At 44.1% G+C, this 13,289-nt stretch overlaps 1 long non-coding RNA gene across 8 annotated transcripts; it reads left to right on the forward strand.

The window, feature by feature from the left end:
• The first annotated feature begins 364 nt into the window (after window positions 1-364).
• On the forward strand, window positions 365-6,948 carry LOC148804383 (uncharacterized). 8 transcript variants are annotated; one of them, XR_016080939.1, is made up of 6 exons: window positions 369-564; window positions 704-777; window positions 2,935-2,985; window positions 4,528-5,532; window positions 5,613-5,844; window positions 5,925-6,466. It is a non-coding gene; the product is annotated as an uncharacterized LOC148804383 (long non-coding RNA). The 8 variants fall into 8 exon arrangements; XR_016080936.1 differs by having other exon boundaries at window positions 384-564; window positions 4,544-5,532; window positions 5,925-6,457; XR_016080940.1 differs by lacking the exon at window positions 4,528-5,532 and having other exon boundaries at window positions 365-564; window positions 5,925-6,477.
• Window positions 6,949-13,289: the final 6,341 nt, after the last annotated feature.

A 13,289-nucleotide genomic window follows, 5' to 3' on the forward strand; every position in this document is an offset into this window, starting at 1 on the left:
ATTATCAATAAAAACAATTATTCATTGTTAAACTTATTTTTCTTTAACATTGTTAAATAATATATGGCTTAATGAAAGAATGAGAGTTGATACCCTAAATATGAAATTTAATGAGAGGGAATTGAATGAGGAGAAATGTAAAAGCCCAAATTAGATTTTGTGCCTCACAATTAGAGAGGGAACAAATTAAAAAAAAAGGAATATTCTAGTCAAGAACATGATTTAATGAAGTATAATGGGAGTTATTGCCTTAAATATAAGACTTATGGCCCGTTTGGCAAGTCTTTCCACTCAGTTTTCCGTCTGTTTAGAAGCCCGTAAGACCAAAAATCAATCTATTCCCGTTTGGTTCGCGCAAGATGTCGTCGCCAAAAGACGTTACACCGAAAAGCCCGGAGAAGCCCAATTTGGGTTGATTTCGGAAAGTTCCTGACTTTTACGCCCTCTCGGAGCTTCACCATACGTGGGCGACCGCTCACACGCACACAATTATTAACATTAAACCCTCGATGAAACCCCCCAAAACCCCTCTCTTTCGCACACCGGATGCCTCATGTCTCACAGGTTCTCTTCTTCCCCCTCTTCCTCCTCGACCTCCTTCCCCTTCTTCTTCTTCTACTCCGTCGTCGTCATCTTCTACTTCGTCTTTCTTCCATCGTTGCATCCACCACAGTTCCACTAATAATTTTCCCCTCTTTTGCAGGAGATTACAAATCAATTGGTGCTCGTTTTTCTTGTGGTAGTGGTCGTCCGTCATTCAGCTAGTGGTTTGTGCAGGTACAACTCCCATCCCAATATGTCTTGTTAGGGTTTATTTTTTGGAACATCCATTGTTATTTGCATAGGTGCTTCTCAGATCATTGTTGTTTGCTATTTTATGGTGTATGGTTACATCTCATATCATTGTTAGGGTTTTTTTGGAACATCCATTGTTGTTTGCTATTTTATGGTGTTTGGTTACATCTCATATCATTGATATTTGCATTAGGGTTTTTTATTTTTATTTTGGAACATCCATTGTTGTTTGCGTATAGAATTGTTATGAGATCATTGATGCTTGCATTATGGTGTTGGTTATATCTCAGATCATGGTGATTTATCCAACTTTATACATGGCGGTTTATCGAATGATGGTTAGTGATTGTTATGAGATCCATGACAACACAGTTGTATGGAATTCTTGGGATCTACTTTAATCTCAATTTTTTGTAGATAATACAATACACTACCTTTTTTCTTAAATAAACCTTGGATTTAGGGAAACATATGAGGTTTTTGAAGCAGAAGTTTGCAAGATGTAGATGTTTGGATATTTATTTCTTTATGTAAGGATGAATGGTAGATCTATTGGTATGTTACCTAGGTGGGGGAGTGGGTTTCATTGGTGGTGTTAGTTCTATTTTTATGACTTGTTCTGTTTGGTAGGGGAGAGGAGAAATGAGTGATTTAGTGATGGGTGTTTAAATTTGGGTGTTCTTGGGGATCTCATTGTATAAAGTGATATTTGATCACCTGAAGCATTATGGGTTGAGGAAAGATGTCACACACTTTCATCAGTCTTCCCTTCGTGCTTTTGAATTCCTTTAAAAGAAACAGAGTCAGATGAGTAAATCATCTATTCATACTCGGGTGGATACTGAAAGAATCATTTTTTCATTTTTTTTTTTGTTTGTACTCATTGCTTATATCCAATTCAATTACTATTGCCTCCTATTGACAGACTACTCTGACTAAACTGAACTCAAATTATCTATTAATGCAAAGGGATTCAGAGAAATTAAATATAGCTTATGGATGAAAATTAATATGCATGTGAACCCCAGGCTGAGTAATACTAAGTAATTACATTCTATCACTTTCCATGCTTGTGGTTGTACTTGCTGGCCCAACCAATGAACAAATAGTACTAAGAATATCCACTGCAAACTCTTGGGATGTCTTCGACAATGATACTCCTACATTAGACATGGCCTTCTTGGCAAAACTAATTTAAACCCCAATATGTCTAAAATCTCTTTACCCTTAGGGGATTAAACCCTTGGAATGTCTTCAACAATTTTAAATTTACAACTACCCTCTTAAGGGATTAAACCCCAATATGTCTAAAATCTCTTTACCCTTGCTTTGGCTAGTCCATCAACAAGACTTTTGGCAGAGTTTGGTGTCAAATTGTACCTAGTACCCAGCTCCAATGCCAACTCAGTAATCAAGAAAACCCATTTGAGAGAGAGAGAGAGAGAGAGGGAGGGAGGGAGAGAGATGACTTTTCTGTCTCTATTTGATGCATGGGGACTAGTTGGATGACAGCTTGATGAACAATGACTATCTATTTCTCGGATAACCTCTCAGCTTTTGGGCTAGATTGATAAAACAACAACAGAAGATGAAGATTGACTATTTTTAGACGCAACAGTGTACATGACTGTACTATAAAACTATCTTCCATTAATTTTTTGTTTCCTAAGTAATAAATGATCCCATTTTTTTGGGTGAGATGGGAAACTGGGAAGCAAGCTTGGCTGAAGTTCTAATACGAGGATCATGATGACTGTTAGATCCAACATAATTTTCATACTATTTAGCAATGAATAAATTTATAATTATATATATTAAACGAAAGGATTAACAACTTATTACCCGATTTAAGTGCTTCCTTGCATCCTCCCCTAGAATTTGATCTAGTGCAAGAAGTGAGCCAATAACAACTACTTGTCTTTGACTACTTATTTGGAAGAAAACATTCACACAAGCTTTATCCTTTGCAAGCACTGCATCTTAAGAGTCAAATTTCACCATCAACAAACATGTGTTTGTTTTATTCTATGACTTTCTTTATTGCTTTGTTATTCGGTGTATGGGTTGTACATATTGGTTAATGTGGGTTGTATCAGCAATTTGCTGAAGCTATAGAAGTACCATTGTTATTGCTTGCAGGATCATAAATTCTATCCACTTATGAACATTCAAGGAGAATAGCTACTTCAGGTGACTCATACAACCATCAAAGATTTTATTTTGTATTTAGTTGATTGGCAAAATGTGATTGAATGTCAATACCATTACCATGTGTATCTCAACCATCTCTTGTATATTCTTCTGGAAATTTTCAACAATATTGTGTCAGTAACCGAAAGTTTATTTCATGATGATTAGATGGCGACTAGTGTAACTAATACATCATTTGAAAATGCCCCCATCACAAATGCAAACTGGACACCTACACAAGAGAATGTTTTCATAGATTTACTTGTACAACAAGTCTAGAGTAGGGGGATGGTAGCAGGTTGTTTTAAACCAGCTGCTTGGAAAGAGGTGAGACAAAGTTTTTTTCACACAATTTGGGTTGAAGTTCAATACAAAATCATTTAATAACAAGATATAGGACTTAAAGAGTAGATATAAGGAGCAACAAGTCTAGAGTAGGGGGATGGTAGCAGGTTGTTTTAAACCAGCTGCTTGGAAAGAGGTGAGACAGCCTTTTTCACACAATTTGGGTTGAAGTTCAATACAAAATCATTTAATAACAAGATATAGGACTTAAAGAGTAGATATAAGGAGTTTACAAAGTTAAGGTATGGGCAAACTGGATTTGATTGGGATGAAGAGAAGCAAGTGGTTGTAGCCTCACCAGAGACGTGATAACTATTTATCGGTATTTGCCAAACATATGTGATTTTTATTTAAATTCAATACATTACATATAAAATTGATTGGTGTCCCAATGTCTTTTTTTTATAGGCTAATCCCAAGGCCAAAATGTTCCGTACTATGGGTTGCCTGGAGTATAACAACCTAGAGGTCATATTTGGGGGAACAACACCCACTAGTAGGTTTTCAGCATCATTAGCACAAGGCATAGAGTCCCCACCTCGAGATGAGGGTAACATCTCAACTGACCCACCTGTTGATGAGACCCAACAACCATCAATAGGAGTTGATGAACCAAGCAATTGTGACACTGACCATATTTTGGCTATAAGTACCAAAACTCCACTTAGGAAGAGACCATCCGAGTTTTGTGAAACAATTGTTGATCAGGCTACATCAGTTGATAAGAAGTTTGATAGGCTGGTTGAGGCAATAAATGGATTGCGAACAAGGGTGGAGAGTCCGACATCCATGTCTTGTGTGCTAGTAGATGTGAACACCATTAAAGGGCTTGACCATAATGACTATGTCAAGATATATGAGGTTTTCCATAACTTAGATGCGAGAGAGTTTTTTATGAATATGCCCCCCACCCTCAGGAAGAGTTGGGTGATGAGTGCCATGGGTCATTGAACATGGTGGTTGTTTGACTTTGATAAAGTTGACTAGTAGTTTTTGTTTGTTTTTTTTTTCTTTGGTGAGGAATTGGTTGTTTAGATGGTTAGCCTTGAAACACATATGACTTGATGGTTTGGTTTTTATTTATTTTTTATAGAAAATGGATGGTTTGATAGATACATATTGTGAAGACAGGTTTATATATATTTTTGCTATCTTTTTTTTTTGTTATGATTATAATTACATGTTGAATGGATGTAGATGTTGGTGAATGCAGGTTTTAGGTACATGGTGAATGGATGGATTTGGGGAGATATGTATGATGAATGCAGTTTTATTTGTTCTTATTTGTATGCTTTTTTTTCCATGATGGTTACACTTGACATAGGCACATGGTGAATGGATGGATTTGAGGAGAGATGTATGACGAATGCAGATTTATTTACTCTTATTTGTATGTTTTTTTCCTTGATGGTTACACTTGACATATGTACATGGTGTATGGATGAGTTGGGTAGATATGTATGGCTAGGTGTTAGATGTTTGAGACAATATTATGGGCTTGAGGCAGGTGGATGATTAATGAATAGCTGGGTATATTTTTATGCCTGTTTTTTTCCCATATGCACCATCAAAGAGATGGTATTGTATGCTACGGGAAACATGTGTCTGATTATCATGATGTAGATGTTAATGTATGCTTATCGGTTACCACCATAAGCATTTGTCATTTGACATCATGATCTAACCTTGATATGTATATTATAGTCATTCGTTATTCATATTCCATATCAAAATGGTTGACAACCCAACCAGTATGGCATTGCTTTCAACAATTATAATTGCTGTAGTTGATGGTGAAGAGCAACGGATGATGATAAATGTTCTCATTGCGAGAGAATTGGAGAAAGAAGAGATGTCAATCCCTAAGACACCCTACCATGATGACATACTAATAGGGTTAGAATATTGAAAGAATGTCATCTACAGTGGTGGCATTAGATGCTTGGATATGTTCAGAGCGACACCAACAATGTTTCTTAAATTAGTAGCCTCATTGAGGCAGAGAGGGTTAGTGAAAGACAGTCGGTATGTATCAATTGATGAGCAAGTTGTGATTCTATTGCAAGTGATAGAGCACAACAAATCAAATCGAGATATTGCAGACCTTTTTCAACATTCTAGTGAAATAATTTCACAACACTTTAATAGTGCTTTGTTCCACCCCAAATTCTCAATAATCCGAAGTATTTTTCATGGTTTGAGGTAAATCATTTTAATTGTTAGGTGTTTTACTTCTCTTTGAACCACTATAACAAACTTTTGCATTTCCCCTTCTTTTGTAGAACTGTGTTGGTGCTATAGATGGTACACATGTCCATGCATGTGTTCCAACTAGTGAACAATTGCCATTTAGGGGACGCAAGTCAATCACCACTCAGAATGTGATGTGTGCATGTTCATTTGACATGCTATTCACTTTCGCTGTAACAGGATGGGAGGGTGTTGCTCATGATTTAAGGGTATTTTTGGAATCAATCCAAAACCCAGATAACAGGTTTCCTCTACCACCAGAAGGTTAGCAAAACAGCCAGAAATAATTATGATTGTATTAAAGTCACTAGTACACTAATAAATATGATTGCATTTTCGTGTAGGAAAGTATTATGTTGTTGATTCGAGTTACACAAATATGCCTGAATTTCTATCTTCATACTAATCTGAGAGATTTTCAAGGGAGAGGTGGTCATCAAAGGAATGGCAAATAATACTTTAATTATGTGCATTCTTCATTGAGGAATGTCATGGAGCGGATAAAGGATCTGTATTGGAATGGGTTCCTACTAAGAGGATGTTCCTGTTGAAGGAAAGGGCGGGATATTTCATAGTGCATCACATACTCCTATTGACATTGGGTCACAGGCCACTAGACGGATGGAACAAGTTAGAAATGAAATCATGTTCAAGATGGCTGCTCACTACAACCTACGTCTTGATTGTAATCAACCAAGAAATAGGAGACAATTTACATAACTTGTGTGGGTTTTGATTTGATACTTGGACTGTTTGTTTTCTCTTTGAACTTGCATGTGTACTTTCCACTGTTTGTGTTAGTTTAAACTTATATGTGCATTGCCTTGGTTGTTATTTGTTTGTATTTGTTAATGTTTGGATGGTATTAATTAATTGTATTTGTGGAATGACACTATTCATAAGGGACCTATTTGTGCATGCAGACGAGGATGTATGGGGTTATTCATGGCAAAAACCGAAAAAAAAAATTGGTTTTATAAGTGCCCTAGTGGTGAGGTACGAAACCAACAAATCAATATTTGTGAGTCATATTACTTAATATGAAAAATGAGTAATGTGTAATCACTTTTTTTGCTATTATTATATTTCAGCTGCATGATTATGACTTCATGTGGGCGGATAATTATACATTAGACAAACCTCAAGTGCAGATCATTGAACAACATAACAGCTCATGACAATGCGGACTATAAGAAGAAACATGAGGTTGCACATGGAGTCTGTGCATGTTGCTGTGGAATGATGTGTTTCATCATTTTAATGATGCTGTTAATTATCATTTTATTAGTATGGAAATGACTTGTAAGGATACTCTTTGCAAACTCTTATGAAGATGTTTATGTAAGGTACACCTACTTAGAGATACAATATTATATTGTTAGTTGGACCAATTAAAATTAATCCAAGTGGGCCCCATAAATGGATTATGGACTCCACACTAAGGACATGAGGACCCCACCCATGCTAAAGCCGTACAGGAACCATATGGTGTTTATAATCAATGCAATATAGTACTAAGTATGTGCCCATACATACTTAGTACCCGAATCAATGCAAGGTAACTGGGACCCACAATACCCGAATCCACTGTCATTTGGGTCACTGTTACCAAACCATGATGGGTCAACTGTCATATTGTTAGTTGGACAAATTAAAATTAATCCAAGTGGGCCTCACTGATGGAGGGTGATTTGGCCCGACCTTGTAGCACAGGTACATGTGGGTGTGACCTTGCTCAAACAGTGATTCAGCATGACAACGCAACGAGCATGAGCACAACTCGAAGGGAAAGTCCCACCGAGTTCAGCACGACAACTCGACAGGTAAACTACTCGTCGAAAGCTGTCTTACCCGCACCTCCTCCCCGGGGTTAAGGCACTTCGGGGGGTCCTGAGTTCAGGACGCCCTTACCCCCTTTTAAGACCCGAGCTCCTCCCAATGGACCTCGGGCCACTCCCAGGCAAGAACACACCGATCCTTCTCCGGACACCCCGAGGCACGGACACCTCGGGTTAGCTAGCTCGGCATAACCGGCTACAGGTGACCCGTCATTCAAAGGACAACCCGACTCAGCGTAATTCACGGGAGAGCAGTTCGGCATACCACAGGAGGGCTTCTTTCTCGACCGCCGTACCTGACAAATCTGTGAACAGCAGGCATGTCCCCCTCGCCGCGCCTGTCACCTTTAGAAAGGTGTCCCGCACCTAACAGGCACGTACCCTACAATGACGGCCTCGCGCGTGCCACCTCAGCCCTGCCTATAACGGCTGTGGCAGACTGACAGTGGCGGTTATACCTGCCCTGTCAGAAGTTAGAGGGCCTGAAGCAACGAAATTCAGTTATAAGAAGCTTATTCTCAAGGAATAAGGTATCTTGAAATCATCTGCGTAACCGGCACTCTTAGCCTTCGTTTTCCTTTTGTTTCTCGCACATAATACTAACTTAAGCATCGGAGCGTTCCTGCCGGGAAACCCCCCGGGAGTTCTTCCTCTTTCCTCTCGTCTCAGGTACCTCTCAAGAGCCACACGAGCGCCAGCTAGGAGTGACCGAATTGTGCTACATCATTTGGCGCCTCTGTGGGAAACGCTTCAAAAGGCCTTTCTCCCTAAACTCTTTCGGTTCTTTTTCCTTCTTGAAACAATCCAACGCTCATGGCTTCCTCTAGCAACGTCGGGCGAAGCACGGAAATGGATAACTCCAGGGAACAACCCCAACTTCCTACTGTCTGTATCGAACAGTTCACCGTCCCCCTCTCGGCAGACGGAATCCCCAACTTGAATGTGCCTCTCATAGTGGCACTTGTCATCGCCTCACTCCCTGCTACAATTGGAATGACGTTCACCGAACCTTCGGTCGTACCCCTAGCGGCCAACCCGAACCAATTAGAGGACTTGATGCAGTGCATGCGGGCCATGCAGGCTCAAATGCAACAGTTCAACAACTTTAGCTCTATCAACAACACGTACTGCACCAGGTCTCCGAGTATCAGTATCAGCAGCAGTTCCCCCAGCTGCCTCAACCTTAGCTTCAGCACCCAGCCTTGCAGCAAACTAAGTCTCGCCGCCAGGACGAGCACCCCTCCGGCCAAGGAGAGGCCCCCCAAAATCTCCCAAACAACCAGGCCTCCCCCAGTGGCAGACAGGAGAGACCGACTACCCCGATCTCGCCGCAGGCGGACAGGTCGGGAGGACCCCAGCTTGCTAGGTCTACATCATCTCGGCAGTTGAAGTTTGGAACCCCGATCCTTGAAAACCGGTTCGAGATCCTAGCAACAGACTCCAAACAAGACCCCTCTGTCCGCAGCCATCACTAGCAGACCGGGTTACTTCATGCACAAACCATTCTGGACAGCGCAGAGGTGAGCAACACGAACACCGAGCCCACCAAGAGGTAGAGACGCTGCCGCCGAGCTCGCCGATCCGTCACCCGCGATTTGCCCGAGCTCATAGGCAAAGAAGAGGTAAGCTCGACCGAGGTCAAAGCTCCCCTCCTCTCGGTTCCATCCCCCCTGTCTTCCAAACTCCTGGCAGTCCCAATGCCCAAAGACTTTATGCTCCCCCCTCTTGACAAGTATGACGGGTCGTTTGACCCAAATGATCACGTAGATGCCTTTCAGTTACAGATGCACCTGGCGGGAGCCAGTGAGTCATGCATGTGCGTGGCCTTTTCCACCACTTTTAGAGGAGCTGCTCGCACGTGGTACCGGAATTTGGCATCTGGGTCGATAAGAAGTTGGGCGCAGTTCACACAAACCTTCACGTCTCACTTCGTCACCAGCAAACGGTGCCTGTGAACTGAAGAAAGCCTCCTCAGCATAGTGTAGAGAAGGAGAGTCCATCCAGGGCTATATCAAACGGTTCAACGATGCCTGTATGCAGATACCGTGCCTGGACCCCGTCGTACACCTTGCAGCAGCTAAGAAGGGCGTGACACACAAAGAGTTCAAATGGCACATGGTCGTCAACCAGCCCGCGACCATAACCGAGTTTCTAAATCTTGCGGACAAGTTCATAGCCACCGAAGAGGAGATCAACCAGAAGGGCGAGGGCGCGCCCGAAAAAAGAAAGAGAGAAGGAGAGCCTTCCAGTCAAGGGGACAACTGAAAGAAAAAGGAAACAGTTCGGGGGGCAAAGCCGGGTCAATTGTTCCGAGCTCCTGTAGCGGACTGAGCTGATTACACCCCACTGAATGCGAAGCGGGCCAAAATCCTGATGGCGATCAAGGACGCCCCGTACGTGAAGTGGCCACCCCGTCTGAGGGGGAATCCCAATGAAAGAAATAAGAGTCTGTATTGCAGTTTTAACAAAGATCACGGTCACAGTACCGAGAGTTGTAAAAACCTCCGCGACGAGATAGAGGAGCCCATCCGTCGCGGATATTTGAGAAACATTGTACAAAATAATAATAACAATAGTAATAGAGCGGGTCGGCAAGGGGAGCACGGTAAAGATGCTCCCGAGTCCAGCAGCAGGCCGACCGAACAACCGCGGAGGCAGCCTCCGGAGGAGAGGCCAGTTTGGGGGACCATCCACATGATAGTGGGAGGTTCGATCATTGCGGGTTACACTTCAGCAACAGCTCGGACGTCAGTTCGTGAGGCCACCCGGGAAGAGCAGAACCCCCCAAAGCGGCCGAAGACGGGAGACCCAATTTTCTTCACAGAAGACGATGCGCAAGGGGTCCACTACCCCCACGATGATGCGCTCGTAATAAAGCTAAGAATCAACGACTTCGAGGTCAGGCGCGTACTCGTTGACTTAGGCAGCTCAGCCGACATCCTTTTCAAAGCTGCGTTTGACCAGCTTCAGTTGCAGAGAAGCGACCTGAAGCCTACAGACACCCCTTTAGTGGGCTTCGGCGAAGAAGAAGTCCGTCCCCTTGGGAAAGTAACAGTACCGGTAGAGGTCGGCACATGACCTTGTGTGGTCAGATTCGAACATAACTTCCTGGTGGTCGCAACCCCCTCCCCCTACAATGCCATAATAGGTCGACCGATCACCCATGTCCTACGGGCGGTGGTCTTCACTTACCATTTGGCTATAAAGTTCCCAACAGACTTCGGTGTGGGAGTAGCGCGGGGCGACCAGCTCGAGTCCCGCAAGTGCTATGTTACCGCCCTGAAGGGGAAAACCAAGGTGGCCGACGACCTCAAACTGGAGCAGCCCACGAAGCAAGGCGAAGAGCGAGCCACGCCCATGGAAGAAACAGTGGCGGTCCCGACCTCAGCAGTAGACCCAGCTTGGACGCTTCAGATCGGCGCTTTTGTCCAGGAGCCCCTATGATCCGAACTGGTAAGCTTCTTACTTCAAAATTTAGATATTTTTGCATGGTCCGCGGCAGAGATGCTCGGTATAGACCCCGACCTTATAACTCACAAGCTGAATACTGACCTTGTAGTTAGGCCTGTTAGACAGAAGAAACGCAACCTAGCCCCGGAGCGGTGGAAAGCGGTCAACGAGGAGGTCGAGAAACTCCTCGTAGCTAACTTCATAAGAGAAGTCCACTACCCGAGCTGGGTAGCCAACCCCGTCCTGGTAAAGAAGGCCAACGGCAAGTGGCGCATGTGCGTCGACTACACTGACCTGAACCGGGCTTGCCCGAAAGACTGCTTCTCGCTCCCCAGAATAGACCGTTTGGTGGATGCAACCTCAGGGCATGAGTTGCTAAGTTTCATGGACGCCTATTCAAGCTATAACCAAATCAAGATGGACCCGGCGGACGAAGAAAAGACTGCCTTTATCACGGAATTCGGCCTGTATTGTTACAAGGTTATGCCCTTCGGTTTCAAAAACGCAGGGGCAACCTTTCAAAGGCTTGTAAATAAATTGTTTGCGCCGATAATCGACAGAAAAGTAGAATGCATGTAGACGACATGGTCGTCAAAACTCGATTCTCACATGAATTAATACAAGACTTGCATTCTGTTTTTGAAATTTTGTGTAAGTTTAATATGAGATTGAACCCAAACAAGTGTGTGTTCGGTGTGACCTCGGGAAAATTCCTGGGATACATCGTTAACCGGTGCGGCATTGAAGCCAACCCGGATAAGATTAAGGCAATTTTAGATATGAGACCTCCCCGTAAGTTGAAGGAGGTTCAGAGGTTGAATGGCCGCATAACTATCCTGAGCCGCTTCATGTCCAAATCCGTGGACCGTTGCCTGCCTTTCTTTATGGCAATCAAGAGCAAAGGGTTCGAGTGGACCCAAGACTATTAGCTCGCGTTTGACGAGCTCAAGAAATACCTCGCTAGTGTGCCGATCTTAACCCGGCCCGAGGAGGGCGATGTTTTAGGATTGTACCTCTCGGCAAGCGACGAAGTGGTTAGTTCGGTACTAATAAAAGAGGTAGATCGGGTTCAAGGACCCATCTATTATGTCAGTAAGGTATTGTAGGGAGCAGAGATGAAATACCCAGAGATAGAAAAGCTAGCATACCCACTGGTAATTGCAGCTCGGAAGCTCCACCGTACTTTTAGGCTCACACTGTTATCATTCTCACCAACAAACCTCTGAGGCAAGTCTTACTTAAGCCCAAGGTCTCTGTTCGGCTAACGAAGTGGGCCGTTGAGCTCAGTGAGTACGAACTCCAGTACAAGTCGCGAACTACCATTAAGGCCCAAGCCTTAGCAGATTTCATCGTCGAGTGCACATTCAGCTCTGAAGCCCCCAGGCCGGTTGAGCACGAGGCTCCCAACTCGGGTGAGCCCGAAGCTCCCAGGCCGGTCGAGTCCGAGCCCCGTGAAGTAGCAACCAGTGTGGCATCTCTCCTAGTTCGGCCAAGCCCGAGCTGGGATGAGGAGCCCTGAATCCTTCACGTAGATGGCTCCTCGAACCAGCAGGGCAGCGGAGCCGGAATAGTTTTGCACGACTCAAGTGGCACGAAACTGGAGTACGCGCTATGCTTCGAGTTCGCGACATCTAACAATGAAGCGGAGTACGAGGTGTTGATAGCTGGACTAGCTCTAACCAAGCACATCGTTATCTGCAGCGACTCCCAACTTGTGGTCAACCAGGTCACCGGTGAGTACGAAGATCGCGAGCCAACCATGATCGCCTACTTAGCCAAAGTCAGAGAGGCCCTGCTCAACTTCCAATCACACTTTATCAGACAAATCCCTAGGTCAGAGAACGCTGAGGCCGACGCCCTGTCCAGGTTAGCCAGCACCAGCGATACCACCATGAGAACCGTGTACATAGAGGAACTGTCTCGGCCTAGTATTCTCAGGGGGTAGAGGAGGTCGCTCTCGTCGTTCAAGCAGAGCCGAGCTGGATTGACCTGTTCGCGAGCTTCTTGCTACACGAGACCCTCCCTACAGACCGCAATGCAGCTAGAAGGGTGCAGCGCCAGGCAGCCAAATATGTCATGATAGACGAACAACTATACCGGAGACCTTACACGCTCCCCTACTTGTGTTGCTTGCGACCTATCAAAGCCAAGCTCGTACCCTGCGATACCCATGAGGGTCTGTGCGGCGGGCACTTGGGGGCAGGGCCCTCGCCCAAAAGGCACTTCGACACGGGTATTATTGGCCAACAATGAAGGCAGACGCTATTGAGCTCGTCAGAAAATGTGACAAATGCCAGAGACATGACAATATTCATCACCAACCCGCTGCCGACCTCAAGTATCTCACCAGCCCGTGGCCCTTTGCGCAGTGGGGCATCGATCTACTCGGGCCATTCCCGCCAGCAACGGGTGGAAGGAAGT

Source organism: Nelumbo nucifera, chromosome 1 (genome assembly GCF_055504915.1).
Source record: "Nelumbo nucifera cultivar China Antique chromosome 1, China Antique-T2T, whole genome shotgun sequence".
Lineage (NCBI taxonomy): Eukaryota > Viridiplantae > Streptophyta > Magnoliopsida > Proteales > Nelumbonaceae > Nelumbo > Nelumbo nucifera.